Source organism: Puma concolor, chromosome B2, assembly GCF_028749965.1.
Source record: "Puma concolor isolate L17-30 chromosome B2, mPumCon1.1.hap2, whole genome shotgun sequence".
In the NCBI taxonomy this organism is placed as follows: domain Eukaryota; kingdom Metazoa; phylum Chordata; class Mammalia; order Carnivora; family Felidae; genus Puma; species Puma concolor.
The window spans coordinates 138,576,493-138,597,789 of record NC_141671.1 but is presented as its reverse complement, the minus strand read 5'-3'; the positions used below and the strand labels follow the sequence as shown (position 1 = coordinate 138,597,789).

The 21,297-nt window shown below is 42.1% G+C and overlaps 1 protein-coding gene and 1 long non-coding RNA gene across 6 annotated transcripts in view; one reads left to right on the top strand and one right to left on the bottom strand.

The window, feature by feature from the left end:
- Window positions 1-21,297, bottom strand: part of ESR1 (estrogen receptor 1) — a 450,613-nt gene that overhangs the window by 397,586 nt on the left and 31,730 nt on the right. The window contains exon 1 of one of the 5 annotated variants that reach the window (XM_086708138.1): window positions 4,198-4,318. The exons of 2 other annotated variants lie outside the window; for them this stretch is intronic. The gene's annotated coding sequence lies outside the window, so the exon portion shown is untranslated. Of the gene's footprint in view, window positions 1-4,098; window positions 4,319-21,297 lie in introns of those variants that run through there. 2 more of the 5 variants (XM_086708140.1, XM_086708145.1) reach the window with 2 other exon arrangements.
- On the top strand, window positions 4,346-6,529 carry LOC147581301 (uncharacterized). The gene is made up of 2 exons (XR_015251657.1): window positions 4,346-4,466; window positions 6,397-6,529. It is a non-coding gene; the product is annotated as an uncharacterized LOC147581301 (long non-coding RNA).

The window sequence follows — 21,297 nt, the reverse complement described above, 5'->3', positions numbered from 1 at the left end:
TCATTTTGTTGTGGCCTACCTCTTCCCCCTTGTGACTGGCAGTGCCCATAAAGGGCCTATCATCTTCCAGGCAGCAAAAAAGGGGTTGTGCCTCATTTGTATCCATTCTTAGCAAGAAACCCCAAAGAACTGAGGGTTAGTGACAGCTACAAACAGGAGAGTAAAGTCAGATTAAGCTCCTGAAGGCTGGGGTTAGGGAAATGGAGCTCCGGGTGTATAACCAATACAAATCATCGTGGTTTTTACAACAGAAAGGTTAGGACAGCTTCTAGCCCCTTGTCTTCTCGAAGAAGTCGGAGAGAATCTCGAATGCTCCAGGGAGGTACCAGGAAGAGAATTACTGAGAGAAGTAACATGCTGGCTCTGTCTGCCTCTCTCCCTCCAAAACCCCACCATCCTGCCTGCCACACTCACACACTTCGCCAGCCACACTTTCACCACTGTGCACACGCTCAGTTCTTTAGGACAGAAGTTGACCCACCTCTCATGGCTTTTCATAGCACCACACCAAGGCTACTCTCGTACACTTAGTGACAAGATCTTACAGGTAACTAAGTAATAATGTATGCGTTCCATAGAAAAACTTATCTTTTATAAAACTGAATATTTTACAAAGCTCTTACATGTATTATATATATATTATATATATATATATATATAATTTAATCCTTACCAATAGCCATAAAGCTTCTATAGGTCAGATTTATTATTTATTTTTCTCCCTTTACAGATGAAGACACTGCAGCATAGAGAAATCTACCATTATCTCTTCCCAGCCCCAGATGTTCACCTTGCTTCACCAAGGCAAGCACCACACTGATCTAAACCTTCAGAAAATTGCATCAAGTCACGGCTGAGAGCATGAACTTTGCAAAAGGATAGGCTTATCTTCAAGTCTTAGGACTGTCATTTATAAAGCTTTCTAATGTTGGACACAGTACCCAACCTTGCAAAGCCTTACTTTGCTCACTTGTAAAATTGGAATCATAATACTGTTTACCATCTGGAGTTGTTGTAAGGATTAAATGCAATAATACCTATAAAAAGTATTACGCGAAGAGCTCCCTAAACCTCAGATGCTAATATAATTGCTATTACTACCGTTTCATGGGCACTAAGTATTTGTTACAGAGCTGTTGAGTGAGAGACTATCTCAGGTCTTGGGTGTTACACTGAATTAGAAGTTAGCATACAACTCTACGTGTGAACAGACTCAGGCCTTGTCCAACAAACAAGGAAAATGCTTCTTTTGACATCAAAATGGATGTGAAGCATTTGCAACAAGTTTTTGACATACTTGTCTCAGCAAGAACTTGCCCATTTTCTTTGCTACTCTTCTCATCACAAAGGAAAGTAGCTGTCCCCACAGGCACAAAGGAAAGGAATAAGGGAGGGAGGGAGGGATGTTAGAGGCGTCTGTGTTTCTTCCAACGCTTCGTGCTCATTACAAAAGTGGTGGCATTTCTATAGGTGCCACGCTTAGCTGACTGGATTGATTGCCCTCTTTTTTCAGATCAAGTTCCCGTCTACAATCAGATGAATACACATTCCTAACAGCGATGGTGTTGACCATGAGTTTGGTCATTTATTCTACCAACACTTATTATCAGGCACTGTACATGCTTGCAATAAAAATGACTCTGTCCTATGTGAGTTTCTAACACCCGAAGACGACAAGTCATTTAATGAGTGGTTCAATCTCACTTATTCCATACAATTACATCCATAGCTACTTTCATTACCCCTACTTTGCAAGTGAGGCATTTGAGACCAGAGGTGAACCACACAGATTGGGGTGGGGAGGTGGGGCCCCGTATGGCTTGGACTCAGCCATCTCTTGTGGATTGGTGAATTGAACTACCTAATGTCCGAACCCTCACCAAAGAGTTACTGCTATGGAAGACCTAAGCAGAAGTATAAGCTTTCTGGCAAATGTTTTTATGGGTGAATAGACAATGTAAGCCTCTTCATCCTCTAAAAAAGTCACATGCTTTCAGGGAAAAAAATGCTATGCTCCTTAGAAAGAGCCATAAAACTCACTGATGTGCAAGGTTTTGCAATTGTGGTCAGTGGGAATGATTCAGAGGGAGTCTACTGGGATGTCGCCCAAAAGGCAAACCCCCCACCATCACCAAAAGCCACCTGTAAAGTACCTGCCTTAAAACATAGCACTGTAGGGAGCTTCACAGGGGATTAACAAGGGAGACACAGCCTTGATAAAGACAGGTGGGCAGGACCGCGTCTCAACCAACATCGATGAAACATATGCTAGGACTGTTTCACAATGTGGATGGTCTACTCCGAGCTGGTTACTCCCATTCTTGCCTATTTTTCTTTGTAGCCAAACTGCTACCATGGAGCACAACTATTCACTGTTCAAAGCAAACTGAAGCCCAACCACCGGGCCCTTAGCCCAAGCGGTTGCTCTGACCAACTGGGCTGAACGAACATGGACAGATACTCAAAGAACCCACAGATAACTGTGTAGCAGACACCCAGTGTGAATATTTATGTTTACAGGGGGCTAAGGAGAGTGTTGGTGGGGAGGTGGCGGTAGCTAGCTCTAAATCCACAACTGAATGAAAAGTCAGAGTTAATCTACATGGAAGATAATTTTTTGTTTACTGTCCTTGCAGCAAGTTTAAGACACATGAGCTTTATCCCTTTCCTCGAGTGTCATCAGCAATAAAACAAAACGAATATTTGCAAGGGCCTAAGAAAAATATCCTGCTGGTAAATGTGACCCTTATATTTATAATCAAAATTTTGCACTTTTTAAAGACAGGTTTTGTCTCTGATACCTACCTTATACTTATTCCGAGCTTCCTTGAAAACTTAACAAGCTCTGCAGCATTGCATCTAACCTCTGAAGTCTTATAGCCATGCGTGCCCAGGTCTCCATAGGATCGTAACAAAATGGGAGCAAATATTTGCTTTTGAGAAACACAAAGGAGTTGTATGGAGTAGAAATGGGCTCTGAACCGTTGGTCTCAGAAGTTCCCGTCCAATTTCATTTCTTTTGGCGCTCTGAGCTTTTTAAGATAAAATTCAAAGACTTCTACCTCATATTCATAAGTTCATGCTCAACATTAAGCTACATCATACATAACATTAATATATGCCACATTCAAAACCAGAGGACTTTCCCAGCAACATCGTGTTAGGAGTTGCTCTGCAAGCCTGTTAGATCTGGCCCATAAAGCCAACAGAAATTTGAACAGGAATCAGTACGATGATCCCAAGTCCCGATAAAGCCCAACCCTTATTTAAAAAAAAGAAAAAAGATCACGTTGGCTTCTGTGAGCATGTCTGAAACCAGCTACCCTCTTGACAAAGCCTGAAACTTACAACTTAACGCACATTTCCTGAAACGTGTGGCATTCCTCTAACCAAAATGAAAGTATCCTGCCCTGTCTTTTGTGACTGCCACATCATTACTCAAGTAGCACGCTGCCATATGTGGGGGAGGAACTGATGCACACACCATCCCGCCGAAAACAAAAATGACCACTGGTTTTTTTCACATGAGAGCAGACTGGGGCAGCAAGACTCAAATGAACTTGCCTAAAATCGCAGGGCAATTTGAAGGCGGGCTGTCTCGCTTTTGTGTTGCTAGATTGCGTAGCTTTTCAGAAACCTTGGCTGCGACGGGAAACCAATAATGGCTTATTCAGATTGCTGACTTCAAGCTCAACGTAAATTACGCCACCAAAGTTTAAGAAAACAGGTAGTGTGCTCGTGCCTGTGATCAGCCTGATTAGGAACTTCTAAAAGTCCAGCCCTTTTCTACAATACAGTACTCAGAGCTAGGACTGGATCCAGTAAGTGTACGTTATCTGAGGCAGGCAGACAGCCTGAGAAAAGGGTAGCTGTGTTGCCCTCTGACTCAGCTGAATATTATTCCAAAAGTGAGTTTCCACTTTGTACCAAGTTTAGATTCAACATTTTAATGCCGTAGTCATGCTTGCCAGCAACTGAGCAAATATCCCTGGAGCATTAAGAAGAAAAAAAATGAACATCTTTTAACATGAGAGGGAAGCTCTAAAGTTACATCACGCTTGTAAATAGTAGCACATATAGCAAGAAGAAAAAACTTACATTGAGGAAAAGAAATGGGAGTACCTACTCGAGGAGAAGAATGTCACTCAAAGACTGTCTTCTTATGCTACAGAATGGGCAAGAGAAAGGAACACTAACCTTTCAAGCCCGTTAAGAAGCTTCTGAGCATGGAGACTGCATTTTCAGTTTTGGTGAAATCCGTTCTGAAGCAGTAGACAGGAGGCTGTTATGACCATGAAATTAGGAAACGCAGCAAGTCAAAAATAAAGAACTAGCACCACCATTTGACTAGGAGTGGAAACTCTCCTGTACAGAACAGAGGAGGGGGCGGTCTTCCTTTCTCCACACAAGACCTGACCCTCACTTTCTTAGCACTTCAGGCAAGAGAGACGTTTAACAAAGGGTAAGTAATCTGTTAATCTGCCTGAATTTTTTTTTCAGAAATCCAGCTGATTTTTCTCTTCACTACTAATAAAGTTTGAGGTCTAGACGGGCATGTCGAGTTGGGGAAAAAAAAAAAAAGAAAGCATTCATTCAGCACATAAATTTTGTTAATCCAAAATTAGTTACAGCTCAGCGCAGGAGTGAGGACATGTCTTCTGCGAGCATTTTTATAACTTTCCCATTCAGCCATTGACTCAACAACCCACTGCATTCTTGTCACTGATTAATTAGGTTCCTGACTTCAGTAACCTGCAGGGACTCAGCTTCTCGCCAACTCTTAGGCCATTCCTTCTGTCATTTGATCTTTCCATAAACTGTCTGGCATTTCCCACAGCCATTTAAGAGTTTGTGCGGTGTTTCATTTTGTTTACACGGAGATAAACATCCTGAAATAGAAAATGGGCTAAGAAGTATATTGAAGTTAAAGAAATAATGTTAACATGGTAATAGCTTATAAAGCCGGCTGTGCTTCACATAGTATTTATTGTAAAGGATTTTTAAAAATATGTTAGATGTTTCTACTCTTCAAGGTCTTAGGAAGGTTAGGTTTTCTGGAAGTGAGAATGATAGAGGAGACGATGAAGGAGCCTATCTTGCTACTGGGCTTTCTAGAACCTCCAAGAGCAGGTTGACATCTGTAGGGCAGGGGATGCAGCTCTAATCTGTCTTAGGATAGAAAGAAAATCAAAATTCTCATAATCAACACTTTAAAACATTTTGAAATAAAGGATCTTAACTGTCTTCAGTCTCCTCTATACATGTGAGTTAGCCCATAATATAATTTGAATATGCAAATCAGTCTGAAATTAATTTCTCCAGAATATGTAGAGCAGAACATCTCAGCTAATATGTCCAGTATTTAATTTTGGTTTAAGAGACACAAATTTCAACAAGATCCACTTACAAAAAGAACAATCACGCGTACTAGTGCAACATCGGGGTTTTATTAGCTTTTAATTATTTTTATCAGGGTTTCTGGAGAAAGGTAAGTTCTTCAGTAAGATGTTTTGAACAGTTTAAACATTTTAAAAGCAAAATATCTTTGTCTAAGTTCATGAAATCCTTCAATTATTTTATTTGCCAGAATGGATGAACTATGCTTTCCAAATACTATTTAGCTACCTGTTAAAATCCAATGTACCCATCAATACAGAGAAGAAAACCACTTACAGCAACAGTTCTCAAAATAGGACAGCTGGTGGGTTCTAAACTGAAGGTTATAGATTACTTTCTTTTCATTGGAAAATATAAATGTAGACTGTAAAATTCCTATAAAATACAAATTAGATTAATTATCTTTAAAAGACCATGATTGGCATTTATTTGCATTCCAATATGTGCTTTCTCAAGTGGGGAAGAAAAAAAGAGTAGCCAATGTCTCTGGACACATACAAGAAGTCACATACTGTTCTAAGCACTTTTACAACAACCCAGTGAGGTAAGTACTACCACAAACCCATCATACAGAGGAGGAAACCATAGGATGCCAAGATGTTAGAGCTGGAGTCAGCATTCAAACTCAGGACATAAGCACCCAAGTTTATCAGTGGATGGCTAAGAATAGTTTCTATAGATTGATATTGAAGTGTTATTATGAATCATCTTAAAGTTTATCATTCTAAAAAGCTCACTAAAAAATTAAAATGTCGACTTAGACTAACACTGTTTTAAAATATCCTGTGCTTTCTTATAGGGAAAAAAAAAACACCTCTCTTGAGGACAATTTTCTAATTAAATTAGATTACTAGATTAGACTGAATACTAGATTACTAGATTAGGCTGAATAATGAAAAAAACAAGTAAGAAGAAAAGAACAAGTAAAACAGTATAATACTATTCTAGAAATCTTTCCAGGTTCCAACCTTTTTTTAATACATTTTCTCATTCCAGAAGTAACCACTAAAGCCCGGTCTCCACAAGCAAAGTAAAGCAGAAAATTGATGCAATCTGTCTGGGTCATTCAAGCAAAATCCTGCTGTGATCCAGGTGATTCGGGTTAAAATAAAAATCAGGTTTTTGATTTGGAGTGTGTGTTTTTGTCTAACAGCCCAGATGACAGCAGACTCAACTGGGACTCAACTACATCGATAATGGCCCAAATTCTTCACTTGTCCTCATTAGCAAACATGTTTCCATTGGGCACTGCTCTAAACACTATCTGAATTCCATGACAGTATAAAAGCAGCTTTGAACTTCTGGTTTTCCTCACGAAAAGCAACCAAAATTGAAACTCTGCTTGCCTTGAAACACCAGTTAGTACCTGAGTATCCACTCGCTCGTCTTTCTAAGGTAAATTGCCCAGTCCTTCCCCCATCCTGTTTCTGAAACAACCAACTCACATCCAGATGACCCTCAGCTCTCACCTCAGGTTACAGCTAAATGGGCCAGGGATAGGAAACTAACCAAGGACATGACCTACTGTGAAAAGATGAACTTGGCCAATTGTATTCAAGCTCTCTGGAGTATGAATTTTGGAAACCTAGACTGAGCTAGTGAGGCACACGGGCAGGAAGAATGTTTTGGGGTAGACAGGAGACCACAGTAAGCAAAAGCCCTTAGCGAGTAAAGTTATGGGGGAACAGAGAAACCCAGGGTGTCAATATGAGCAAATACGGGGCACTGAGGCCCTGAGCACATGGCAGGGTCTGGCTATAGATGCATTGCTCACTAGTGAGATTGTGGACGTCATACAAATTCTCTGCTAACCCTTATCACCAGGCATCCAGGGGAGTCTCTGTTCCTTCCCATCAAGAGTGTAACTAAAACATTCATCCTGGACTGCGGGTGCCAGTTTTTGTAGCAGAAGGTGCAAAACCCAACAGTCCTGTGTGTAATGTACATACAGGTCCGGGATATCTGAAAACATATTAGTCATATGACTAATGCCTGATGACTCTTTCTCCTGTCATTTAATCAACATCGATGCCCTGTAGTTGAAGTTGATAGGGATAAAGATAGTCTCTTCCAATAAATAAATAAATACATACATACATATATACATACATACATACATACATACATACATACATAAGAACTATCTTTCTTAAGATAACAAGTTCAAACAGAAGAAACTTATGGAGAAAAATCAACAAATTCAATGAAACTTTATACTTCATCTTTAGGAAGACTTAAACCTGCCTTCCTAAATCACATGCCTCTTCTTTATATAGAAAAAGATATATATCAAGCCACAAACATCCCATGTGAAGAAATAACTATTGAAAAAAATTCTACTAGAAGAGGGCTTTCATATTTATTGAGGCAACAAAAGAAATCACATCTGAGGAATACGATGATTTTAAATGGAAAAGCTATTCACTCTACTGAGCACAGAAAATAGCTCTCTGACCCTTCCTGCTCCCCAAAATATCCTGCCCCTTAGTTCTTCTTCTCCCCAAATACCAGTTTCTAGCCACCACCCGACTCAGTAGCCAGATAGATACACAAACTCGCATACTCCTCCTCAGAAGCAAAGTCTCAGCCAGGATTCAGAGAGTGGTAGCCCTTTCCAGTAGTTTATTTTCATCGACTACTAAAGCATGCTTCTAAGGAGAAAAGAGAACTCCACAAATTTCATCCAAGTTCAAGGAGCCAGGGACAGAGAACAACGATTTTTAAGTACAGCACAGGATCGGTCACTAAGTTCATCAGCTGCCCAATCAGCACAAATGCCTGAATCATAGCAAAAGGGGAGATTGCCATTAAAGGCTGAAAAAGATCTCTGTAAGACATGGAGTGCAAAGGGAAGCCTCGATGCCTCACCTAGATAACAATTAGGAGTGAGGAATACTCCGCACTTGAGGATATGGCCAGCCACCTTAGCAGCAAGTGGGTCCTGCCCATGTTGGCTCCTCTAATGGGCACTGGCAGCAACAACCTTGGCCAACCCTGTGGCTTCCTCAGGCCTTCAGTGAGGCTCAGCACTCGTGACAAGTTCTCCAGCACCTGCTTACTCGCCAGGCACCACAAGGAGGAAGATTTTGAAAGGGCTGCAGATTGCAGAACCGTTGATGGAGAGCAAAGCGAGAAAAATAGTACTTCATTTTGTTGCTTTCTTCCTATTTTTGCCCCGGGCTGGCTTATCCTAGGGAACTGTGGATTACAAGGACCTCAGACTCCACCTTCAAAGTATCTCCAGCCTCCATCCCTTCTGTTTCCTTGTCCATATCGCACTACTTAAGCCTTCTTCAGCTCTTGGATGGACCGTGCAGGGGTGCCTGACTGGTCTCTCCCATTTCTAACCAATTGAACACACCTTCACCAGGTCACCCTCCTGACAAACGTAGTACAAACCACCCACCTCCTCCCTGCTAATCTGGGCCCAGCCTCCCCACCTCCAGTATCCTATGCCTTGGTCTCTAGTTTCTTTTGCCTCTTCCCTGTCCAGGTCAGTTATGATCCTACCACTTCATCCAGGTTCATCTCAAAGATCGCCTTCTCCATGCAGCCTTTCGTGATTGTTCAACATCGCCCTGTTCTCATCCACCTGAGTCCCCACAGCACATTGCTTACACCTCTCCCTTCTGGCAACAAGTACTTAGGAAGCATCTCCTCTGCCAGACAAAGATGAACAGACCTGACCCGGAAGAGCTTGCATCTGGGAAGGGAGATCGATACTTCAACAGATGAATTGTATGACACCCTGGTAACTGATGCATCAGAACGGAAACATATTTTTACTGGACACTTGATAACACTCTCAGATAAATGGCAAATTCAGTCTAGCCCCAGTTATTTGTGTATCTCCCGCATCTCCTACCTCCAATGACGGCAGTGGATTAGGAATGCATCTCACCCCATCCAGATTCACGACGGTAATTCACACAGTGCCTGGAAGACAGATTCTTCTTTTCATTCAAACAAATTTCAACCTGAATAGAACTTCAATAGAATGGAAAGACCTGTTCATCTCCAGTCCACATCACTCTGTCATCTCCAATGGCCGAGACACCTACCTTCACCGTGCTCTCTGAGCAACGGAATAGCAGAGCTTGACCATTTATGGGCGCTGAATAGCCCCAAGTACATCCCTGTCTGGGTTTGGAAAGCTTCCTCTGCAATGTCAAAATCTATACTGGAAACTATTTTTCCCCAAGCTCCAATACCTTCAAGGTTCTTAAAATAGGGACAAGGAGTAAAAGACAAAACGTAGGAATCAAGGAACCAAACTAGATAATTACATCAGAGACAGGACACAACATAATTAATTGCACAGTTTGGGCATTAAGTTCAAAGGGAAGATAATAGCATGTAAAGAGCAAGCGTGAGGTCACCATAAACGTAAAGTATGCTTAAAATAGATAATAACAGAAACATGATTTCATGCCATTACTTGGCAATTAATGTCTTTAACATCATTTTCCTCATAACTAAATTTTGGTTGATTACTGTACATTCATATATCTCTTTCATAAAGGCATTCCAGCCTTTACTGGTTTGCTAACTCCACTCTCTAAAGCAAAGATCCACGAAGGCCCTGAAACCGTATCCAATCTTTTGAACACATAAACACATCTGCATTTTTCTGAGAACAGTCTGGAAACTTCATCTGATTCTTTAAGAAGCCCAAACAAGATTAAGAACTACTGAAGGAACAGGCTTATCATTGTAAATGGAATGTTTACTCCACTACCACATAATTGTTTCTTTGACATTTTAACACTGCCTAAATGATTCGTTTTCCTTTTGAAAATCAGTGCCCTTTACCAGATTAATAAAGTTTTACAACTTGTACTTTTCTTCTAAAACAAATTGGGACAGTCAGTTTCTCGTTTTTGAACATTTTCCCTGTAAAACTCCAAAGAGATCTTGATTTTCCAAACTTGAGGTCTCTCCAGCCGTGTCCACCTGTTACACAAAGCAGCTCCTGGAATTTAGAATGAGTAACACCCGGACATCACCCCCAAAGAGATCCAACTCTATCCTTTACGCCAGTAACGCTTAGTCTCTGAGGAAACGAAAGATGTACCAGTGTGTTAAATGCACGTTTGACTTAGAATATTTTCAACCTAGGATGGGTTTATTGAGACATAAACCAGGTAAGTAGAGGAAGACCTGTGCCAAGTTATCAAGTAAACAGTTGTCCAGTGAAGGCAGGGCAGACGGCTGATACGGCTGTGTTTGTAACTCCGGGTCTATTAAACTCTCCGTTTCCAGTGCCTTTTCTAGGGGGGCTTCTACCCTCCAGGGAGGTGTGTAAGGAGCAACAGGAGATTTCCGGCTGTGAACGGCCAGAGCTCGGTCCCAGGACATCGAGTGAGCCATCTTCCAGGCACCACAACCGCCACAGTGGGTCTTTGTGCGCTGCTCGTTGAGACATTTAAAAGGTGTTTTGGCAGAATCCACACTCCAAGAAGGAGCCCTGAGGCAAGACCTGGCCCAGGCCCAGCTGCTGCGAGCCGCGGGCCACCACCAACCCAACGAAAGCAGCCGGATCCCTCAGAAGCGCTTAAACAGAGGAAGCAGCCTATCCGAAGAGTCGGTGTCCTATTTATCCAGGCAGAGAAAGGATATTCATTTCAAGCAGCAAGGGAAATGTTAGATTATGTAACACTGAGGCTGAAGAGAATGAGGCTGGCTTGTTTCCTTTTCCTTTTTTTTTTCTTTTTTTACTGGAGAGAAGTGTTGTGAAATAGTCTAGGACAACCTCCAGTTTCCAGAGTCACTGCTGCCCTCAGAAGCTTCTGTGAGCCCCGGGCTCTGGGGTTAGGGTTAGAGCTAGAGGAAGCCACAAGACAAATGGCAGGCGCAGGGCCCTCCCCACCTTCCCCCCGACCCCTACCGCGGTGTCCTCCCCCCAGGAGACCCTGTCGAGGCCGTAAGGAGTTTGGCCACACACTGTTCATGCAGGTTTCAGAGCAATGACGTTCGGATGATCCTGAAGCACATTTTCCACCTTCTCAAGAATGCATCCTTAGAAAGAATCACATTTCATGCAGTCTGCCGGGAGGAACCAATTGAAGTATACCTAAAAATTATTAAAATGGATGTTCAGGCGGGACTGGGGTTGACCAATATATCAAAAACTCCAGGAGATTGGTGGCTGGGTGGCTTGGTCCATGGAGCGTCCCACTTCGGCTCAGGCCACGATCTCAGGGCTCTCGAGCTCGAGCCCCTCATCAGGCTTGCTGCTGTCCCTGCAGAGCCTGCTCCGGATCCTCTGTCCACTACTCTCTGCCCCTCCCGTGCTTGCACACGCTCACCCTCTCTCTCAATAAACAAACAAACCAACAAACATGAAGAGGAGCAGCTGGTGAGGGAAAGGGGCGCTTGTTTAAGTAAGCAGTAAGAATACGAGTGCAAGCAGGGTCTCAGCCAGGGGTGGGTGCAGAGAGCCGGAGGCACATGGAGCTCAGTGCTACCTACGAGTGAAGGCTCCGAGCCAGGACCCCAACGAGCTCAGGCGGTTGGCAGAGCTCCAGCGGGGACAGGACAGGTGAGGGGGTGGCACAACAGGCCCGGGAGCCTCAGGTCTCAGGCTGGGAAGTCCTTCCTCCCAGAGACAACGGCATACGGCCAAGACCGGGTCCACAGATGAGCAAGGCAAACCCAGTCACTTGGAAGGGATTGTAGAGCTTATCCTGGACACCGGTTCATTTTTTTCATGTAGTAATTCTTTACTGAGTACCTGCAAAGTTCCAGGTGTTGGGGACATAGCAGCAAACAAAAGAGACAAAAATCCCTGACCCCGTGAAGTTGATATTCTAGTGCAGAAAGTGGAGGAATAAACGATAAGCAATAAATACAATATACAGAGAAAGCCAAACGGGGACAAGGACAGAGGCGAAGTAAAGCCTGGAAGGAGACACGTACAAGGGCAAGGGTTGAACTTTTAAAAAAAAATTTTTTTTTTTAATGTTTATTTACTTTTGAGAGAGAGAGAAAGAGAGACAGAGCGTGAGGGGGTTGGGGCAGAGAGAGAGGGAGACACAGAATCTATCTGAAGCAGGGTCCAGGTTCCAAGCTGTCGGCACAGAGACCGACACACGGCTCAAACCTACAAACCCACAAGATCATGACCTGAGCCGAAGGCAGAAGCTTAACCGACTAAGCCACCCAGGCAAGGGTTGAACTTTTGAGGAGGGCGATCAGACAGGGCGACATGAGATGACATCGAACAAACACCTGAAGACAGTGAGGACGCAAGCAGCTGTCTGGGGGAGGAGCATTCTGGGCACACGGCAGACCAAACAGCAGCCAGTGCCAAGATAGTATTGTCCTGGGCACACCCAGGAACAGTGAGAGTGGCTGAATTAACTCCACAAGGGAGAGGAAGCAGGGGAAGGGAGGGGAGGGGAGGAGAAAGGTGAAGGAGCACCAAGTTGGGTAGGACCTCTCAGGCCATCCAATGAGGGATAGACTTTTACTCAGAGTGCAATGGAAAACCACTGGGGGCTTCTGAGCAGGACTGACATCATCTGACTCATGTTCTAGAAGTCTCACTACCACAGATCAATATAGGGGCTCCTGGATGGCTCAGCTGGCTCATCAGGCTCTTGGTTTCTGCTCAGGTCATGATCTCATGGTCATGGGCTCAAGCCCCACGTCAGGCTCCATGCTCATAGCACAGGGCTTGCTTGGGATTCTCTTTCTCCCTCGCTCTCTGCCCCTCCCCCTCCTGCACTCTTGCTCTCTCTCAAATAAATAAACTTAAAAAAACTGATCAGTATAGACTGGAGTGTGGGTGGGGAGGTGGGAGAGGCAGGGATCAATTAGGAAGCCACGGCCACAATTCAGGTGACAACCGACGGTGCTCACATCAGGAGTTATGTTTTCAGTGCACTTGAAAGGTAGAGCCAACGTATTCACTTATATATGTGATGTTCCAATAGTGAGAGAAAGAGGCGAGGGGAAGCGAGGCTCCCAGGATGCTGGCCTCCAGAATCTTGGCACGGAGTTATCATTTGCCAAGATAGGAAGACCCCAGCTGGTAAAGATCTGGGGGAAGACAGGGTTCCAGAGTCCAGTTTTAGGCAGGTTAAATCTGAGATGCCAATTTAGAAAGCAAAATGGATATGGCAGTCTGTCAACTGAAGGTCAAGGCAAAGGGATTGGATGGAAATATAAATTTGGAAGCCATCGGTATATATGGTATTTAAAACTTTGGCGACTATGATTCCAGATTGGTGGCCCTGAACGTGGGAATCACTTTTCTTCCGGTCAGCCTCTTAGAGACCCTGCCCTCCCTATTCTCAGGTTGTCTATGCCCCTGTGATCTGGCTTCGCTGGGGTTGGCTTGCCCTGCTCCTGGCTCTTACCTCCCACTTTACCCCAAACACATTTACCTTTTCTGAGTCCCATTCTCTCAGAGAGCTCTTCTTTGGGTATAACAGACTAACAGATAGAAACTAAATTAATGGGTCTAGATGTCTATAAATTGCCTTTCCAAGCTAACATGAGTTCTTTTAAATAGGGGACTTCTAGGCCACATCAAGGGAAGGAAGCAGTTCACATTTGGGACGTGTGGCATCTTTTAAATTGCATGGGAGAAGACAGACTGAAGGCGTTGCCTTTAATGTACAAAATATACATACAATCCACATTCAAAAAACAGTCTTTCCACATTTGGATCAGGACCTTTATTTTTTAAGTAGACTTCACATGCCCAGCGCGGAGCCCAACATGGGACTTTAACTCATGAACCTGAGATCAAGACCTGAGCTGAGACCAAGAGTCGAACACTTCACCGACTGAGCCACCCAGGTGCTCCTCCATTACAGTTTCAATAAAGGCCACCAATATTATTTGATGCATCATTTTCACCGTATCCTAAGTGCTCCAAGAGGTCAACTGAACTTTTGAAAGTTCAGGAAGAGCCAGATAGCACAGGAGCAGTGCCAGAAGAGGAGGTCTGTTCAGAGCTAGGTAAAATCCAAAAATGTATGTTGGCCCAGACAGGTACCTGGTACAAGGTGAAGACCTCTGGCCTGGAGACAATTCTGAGAGGTGGTTTTCTATTGGTCATCAGTAGTTCTCAATCCTGGCTGTCAACTGAGGAGTCTTTACAAATGTCTGTGCCTAGGGTGCCTCACTGACTCAGTCGTAAGCATCTGACTTTGGCTCAGGTCATGATCTCAAGTTCATGAGTTCGAGTCCCACATTGGGTGAAGCATGAGTCCCACTTTGCATGAGCCCTGCTTCTCCCTCTCTCTCTATCTCTCCCTTGCTCACTTGCACCCTCTCTCTCTCTCTCTGTAAAACACACACACACACACACACACACATACACAAACACACACAAATGTCTGTGCCTAAATCACACCCTAAGACATTCTGATTTCAGGGGAGAGACCTGAGCATCATTTTTTTAATCTCCAAGTGATTCTAATGTGCAGTGAGAGTTAAGAAGGACAGATCTTTCCTCTCCATTTCTATAAATCTGTCCTATTCAAGCCTATTATGTACCTCACACACGTATAATCCAACCAGGCCACAACAGAGCCAGTTCCCAATTTACCATTTCTATATGCTTACTCTTGCTTCTTTCATTACATTTGCCTTAACATTTTTTATTGTTTATTTGTTTTTGAAAGAGAAGAAGAGACAGAGTGCAAGTGGGGGAGGGGCAGAGAGAGAGGGAGACAGAGAATCCAAAGCAGGCTCCAGGCTCTGAGCCGTCAGCACGGAGCCTGAGGCGGGGCTCGAACTCAAGAGCCATGAGACCATGACCTGAGCTGAAGTCGGATGCTTAATCAACTGAGCCACCCAGGAGCCCCCATTTGCTTTAACATTTTACATTGATTTGTTAACAGGTTTAACATGGCTTAGAGTACCACTTGAGAGAATAAGTGAATGTTCATTTGTGAAAAAGAATAACTCCCAAGAAACAGTTGTAGCATCTGAGAAAATAAAGCTAAAACAATACAATATTCCAAATTTATACCAAGCCCTCCTCCCTTTGGAAACCCTGCTGCAGAAATTACTGTGTGCACCCCATTCCCAGAGTGGTTCTGTTGTTGACAGTGTGGGTAAAGGAATAAACAAAACAAAACAAAAAAGCCGCGCTCATTTCAAGCCACCAAGAGACACAGGCCAAAAGAAAAATAAAATCAATCAACCTTTGCCAAGTGGAAAAGAACAAAACCAGCAGGGACTGAAGTTCTATATCCAGCTTTGAAAAGCATCTTTCAAACAATAGAGAACAAATACAGGGTAATAATTAAAAAGATTTACAAACAATGCGACAGAACAATGAAAATGAGTCAATACCACTGGGCATGTGTTTACCCTCGAAAGAAAAACTGGACACCCTGAACTTCATTAATGGAATGTTCTGTTTGCACAGTAACCCTCACTCAGGGAACCACTGGGCTGTCAATAACAGTCTCTATCTTACCTTAAGGAAAGTTTTTGGAAACATTGTCGGCAAGCACTTGAGTGTCCATTTTACAAAGAGGGAGATAAAGACAGGAAAAGGTTAACTACTCTGAGGGATAAAGTGGCAGCCAGGCTGTCTCTGGCACAGCTAAGAGTAAGCGCCTGTCTTTGTTCGTTGGTGTCTCACTACCCAGAAAATGCCCATCCATTCTCTCAAGTACAGTTTTACATCTACAGCCTAACCCAAATTCTCCTTCCTTCATAAGAACTTGTATTCTGCCTTTGTCTTTCTTTCTCCATGCTCGGCCTCCATTTCCAAATTGCCTTCCATGATTCCAACTGTGTTATAATTAGCTCTAAGGGACTATAGAAAACTCTTTTCACTGCTAGGATTTTGGTGACTATCTGTGTCTTGAGATAAGCAGCCATCTGCTAGGACTTGGTAGTGCTGTTTATTGGATGACGGATTCTCTGGTGAGGCAGCTTACTTGAGTGGTAAGGGGTAGATGGAGAGGGTACAGATAAGGCATCTCCAGAATGCCTTCCCACAAGGAATGCTAAATGCAGTGTGTGAGGATGCCAAAGCAGGGAAGGGCATCGTGCCCATGCGTTGGCCCCGTTAATTAGCACCGTTTCTGAAGATAATTATGACAAGACCACACGGGGAGAGCATGATGTTTCAACTGGAGTAGACCAGTAAGTAAACAGGAGTATTGAAGTGTATTTCCTGGGCGGTTGCGAGAAATCTTCTAAAAGATGGACAGGAGGGTGCTGAGGGCTTCAGTTCTTTGGAGCAACCAGAAGGAAGAGCCCAGGCCAAATTGTATCACCACACCCTGATCACTACCAAATCATCCCGAGTTTTCTCAACTTGTTTCAATACTTGTTCATAAAATAAGAACTTTAATTACATTCTCAGCTCAAAGGAGATACAGGGCTGACACCTCCCATATCTCTATTTGGTAAGAACCACTGCCCTTGGAAGACCAAGCAGGACCAAGCAGGACCCTGGCCACTCTGCTGGGAGGGCACTGGGAGAAATGCTCGAGAGGCAGGCTGCCTTCTTCCTGGTTCCTCCTGTCTACCCACCCATACTGGCCTTCCTGTTTCTCCTGCTCACTTTGCTTCTGCCACCCAGCTCTTGGACTTACATCAGTCCTACTTCAATCCTTGCTTCCCTTGCATTCTGATCTTTGTGATAGTTCTAACACTCTTGCTTTGCTCCCTTTCTCTCAAATACAGAGTCTTAGAACCTTGACTCTACTCCCTAACTCATTGCCACCTCCACCTGTACCCTGGGATCCCAGGGGAGGCAGCTCTCTGCTGCCCCCACCTGGTCCATGGCAGCATCCGCAGATGGTAATCTGACAAACTAGCCCTTAAATCCAATGCAGCTTCACCTGATTTCTGGCAACAACTCGAGTGTTGCTAATTTTGTTTCACTGTAGCCTGACTTAATGTGTGGGTTCCAAAAAATTCTTCATTTTTAATAGCCAAGTTATGCTTGTGGGTAAGGAGTTATGCGAATGGGTAAATGAGCTACTTTAAGGAAAGCATTTTATTTTTTAAGGTAAGTGCAGAAGAACAGCGGTAGTGTGGCAAGCATTCTGAAAGGTCCAGCCTAAAATGATGGCTTTTTAAAAAGTCACTAGGACACACTATACAAATGTAGAGTTATTCCAAAGAGCAGCCATTTATGTAACATTAATTTATTTCTACGGGAACCCTCTTGCGCTGTTGGTGGGAATGCAAACTGGTGCAGCCGCTCTGGAAAACAGTCTGGAAGTTCCTCAAAAAATTAAAAATAGAACTACCCTATGATGCAGCAATAGCACTGCTAGGAATTGACCCAAGGGATACAGGAGTGCTGATGCCTAGGGGCACATGTACCCCAATGTTTATAGCAGCGCTTTCAACAATAGCCAAATTATGGAAAGAGCCCAAATGTCCATCAACTGATGAATGGATAAAGAAGATGTGGTTTATATACACAATGGAATACTACTTGGAAATGAGAAAGAATGAAATCATGCCTTTTGCAGCAACATGGATGGAATTGGAAGGTACTATGCTGAGTAAAATAAATCAGTAAGAGAAGGACAGATATTACATGTTTTCACTCATGTGGATCTTGAGAAACTTAACAGAAGTCCATGGGGGAAGAGAAGGGGAAAAAAATAGTTACAAGCAGAGAGGGAGGGAGGCAAACCACAAGAGACTCGTAAATACAGAGAACAAACTGAGGGTGGATGGCGGGAGAGGGGAAAGCAGGTGGTGGGCATTGAGGAGGGCACCTGTTGGGATGAGCACTGGGTGTTGTATGGAAGCCAATTTGACAAGAAATTATATTTTTTAAAAAGTAGCAGAAGCCACCAATTAAAGTATCACTATAAGAGTTACAGAAGAAAAAATAATTTATTTCTTGCCTTCTATTCCAAATTTCCTAGAGTAGTAATAATAAAAGAGGTGGGAGGAAGAAAGCAGAGGAGGAAGAAACACTTGGTTTTTGAAGCAATTCAGAAACTTGTTACAATAAATTCCAGTACCTGAAGCCACTAACTTCATCATCAAAATAGGATCATGAATTTGGGCACAAAGAATATGTTTAGAATTTTTCAAAATAAATATAGGTTTACCTGACAAAAGATCTGATAATAATTTAATAAAAGCTCAATAAAAAGAGGTAAACACTCTTCACATGAAAAGTAGGGTGTATATACTTAACTAACCTTTAAAATTGAAGAAATCAAAGGTTCTATTCAAACTGTTTTGGAGGCAACGAAAAAGACGCTTCAGACCAAAATCTAGGGGTCACAAAAGAAACTGACTTAAATGAAGTTTTATATAAAATATCATATATACAATACATGTAATTATAATGTATCTATAAAGATAAGTATATAGATATATATTATGTATATGACATATAATAGTATAAAACAGTCTATAATACACATAATATATCATATAAATTATATAATATTATACGTATAATTTTATATATGTTACATAGAATAATATATTGCAATACATTACATGTTATAATATATTGTATATCACGATATATTACAGTAAAACCTTGGTTTGTGGGCATAATTCATTCTAGAAACATGCTTATAATCCAAAGCACTTGTATATCAAAGTGAATTTCAAGAACCATTGACTCAGTTGTGATCATGTGACATTTGGTGTTACATACCACTTGCATTGCAAGACATCGCTTGTTTATCAAATTAAAATTTATTAGAAATGTTTGCTTGTCTTGCAGAACACTCACAGAACACGCTACTCACAATCCAAGGTTTTATTGTATATATAAAATAATTATATGTAATATAATATATATTTATATATAATAGTATATGATTATAGATATAATTACACAGATATAGTTATATATATATTATATATATGTGTGTGTGGTTTAATAATCATTTTAAGAAATAGGAAATTAGCAAAGTAAATCCAAAAAATAGGAAAAATTAGAACCCAAAGCTAACTACATCTATTGAGAGGATCATGTGGTTTTTACCCTTTCTTTTATTAAGGCGATGTATACATTGGTTGATTTGTGGATAATGAACCAGCCCAGCAGCCCAGGAATAAATCTTACTTGACCATAGTGAATAATCCTTTTAATGTATTGTTGGATTTGGTTTGCTAATATCTTGTTGAGAATTTTTGCAGTGAACAAATGGGCAAAAGACATGAACAGACACTTTTCAAAAGAAGACATCCAGATGACTAACAGACACATGAAAAGATGCTCCACATCACTCATCATCAGGGAAATACAAATCAAAACCACCATGAGATACCACCTCACACCTGTCCAAATGGCTAAAATTAACAATTCAGGCAACAACAGATGTTGGCAAGGATGTGGAAAAAAGGGGAACACTTTTGCACTGCTGGTGGGAATGGAAACTTGTGCAGCCACTCTAGAAAACAGTACAGAGTTGCCTCAAAAAACTAAAAATAGAACTACCCTATGACCCAGCAATTGCACTACTAGGCATTTATCCACAGGATACAGGTGTGCTGTTTCAAAGGGACACATGCACCCCCATGTTTATAGCAGCACTATCGACAATAACCAAAGTATGGAAAGAGCCCAAATGTCCATCGATGGATGAATGGATAAAGAAGATGTGGCATATATATACACACACACACACACACACACACACACACAATGGAGTATTACTCGGCAATCAAAAAGAATGAAATCTTGCCATTTGCAACTACGTGGATGGAACTGGAGGGTATTATGCTAAGTGAAATTAGAGAAAGACAAAAATCATATGACTTCACTCATATGAAGACTTTAAGAGACAAAACAGATGAACATAAGGGAAGGGAAACAAAAATAATATAAAAACTGGGAGAGGGACAAAACAGAAGAGACTCATAAATATGGAGAACAAACTGAGGGTTACTGGAGGGGTTGTGGGAGGGGGGATGGGCTAAATGCGTCAGGGGCACTAAGGAATCTACTCCTGAAATCATTGTTGCACTAGATGCTAACTAATTTGGATGTAAATTTTAAAAAATAAAAAATTTAAAAAAAAAAGTAAAAATAGAAATACCCTGCAACCCAGCAATTACACAACTAGGTATTTATCCAAAGGACACAAAAATCCTGATTCAAAGGGGCACATGCACCCCAATGTTTATAGCAGCATTATCAGCAATAGCCAAATTATGGAAAGAGCCCAAATGTCCATCAACTAACATAAGGATAAGGATAAAGAAGATGTGGTGCACACACACATACACACACACACACACACACACACACACACACACACACACAAACAATGGAATATTACTCAGTGATCAAAAAGAACGAAATCTTGCCATTTGCAACAATGCTGATGGAACTGGAGTGTATTATACTAAGCAAAATAATTCAGTCAGAGAAACATAAATATCATATGATTTCACTCATGTGGAATTTAAGAAACAAAACATATGATCATAGGTGAAGGGAAAGAAAAAGAAGATAAAAAGAGAGAGGCAAACTATAAGAAACTCTTAATTACAGAGAACAAACTGAGGGTTCCTGGAGGGGTGTTGGGTTGGCATTGGGCTAAATGGGTGATGGGCATTAAGGAGGACACTTGTTGGGATAAGCACTGGGAGTTATATGTAAGTGATGAATCATCCAATTCTACTCCTGAAATCATTATTACGCTACATGTTAACTAACTTGGATTTAAATAAAATTTAAAAATTAAAAAAAAAAGAAAAACAACAAAAAAAATAGAAAGAATAATCTGAAAGCAGTTTGTTTGAAAAGGCCAATAAAATAAACTTAAAAACCCAACAGAGACAGAGGAACATGGTGGCATACGAGGACGCTGGGCTCACCGCGTCCTGCTGATCACTTAGATTCCACCCACGTCTGCCTAATTTACCCAGAAAACCACCAGAAGACCAGCAGAATGGACTCTCCAGAGCCAAGCATAGACGAGA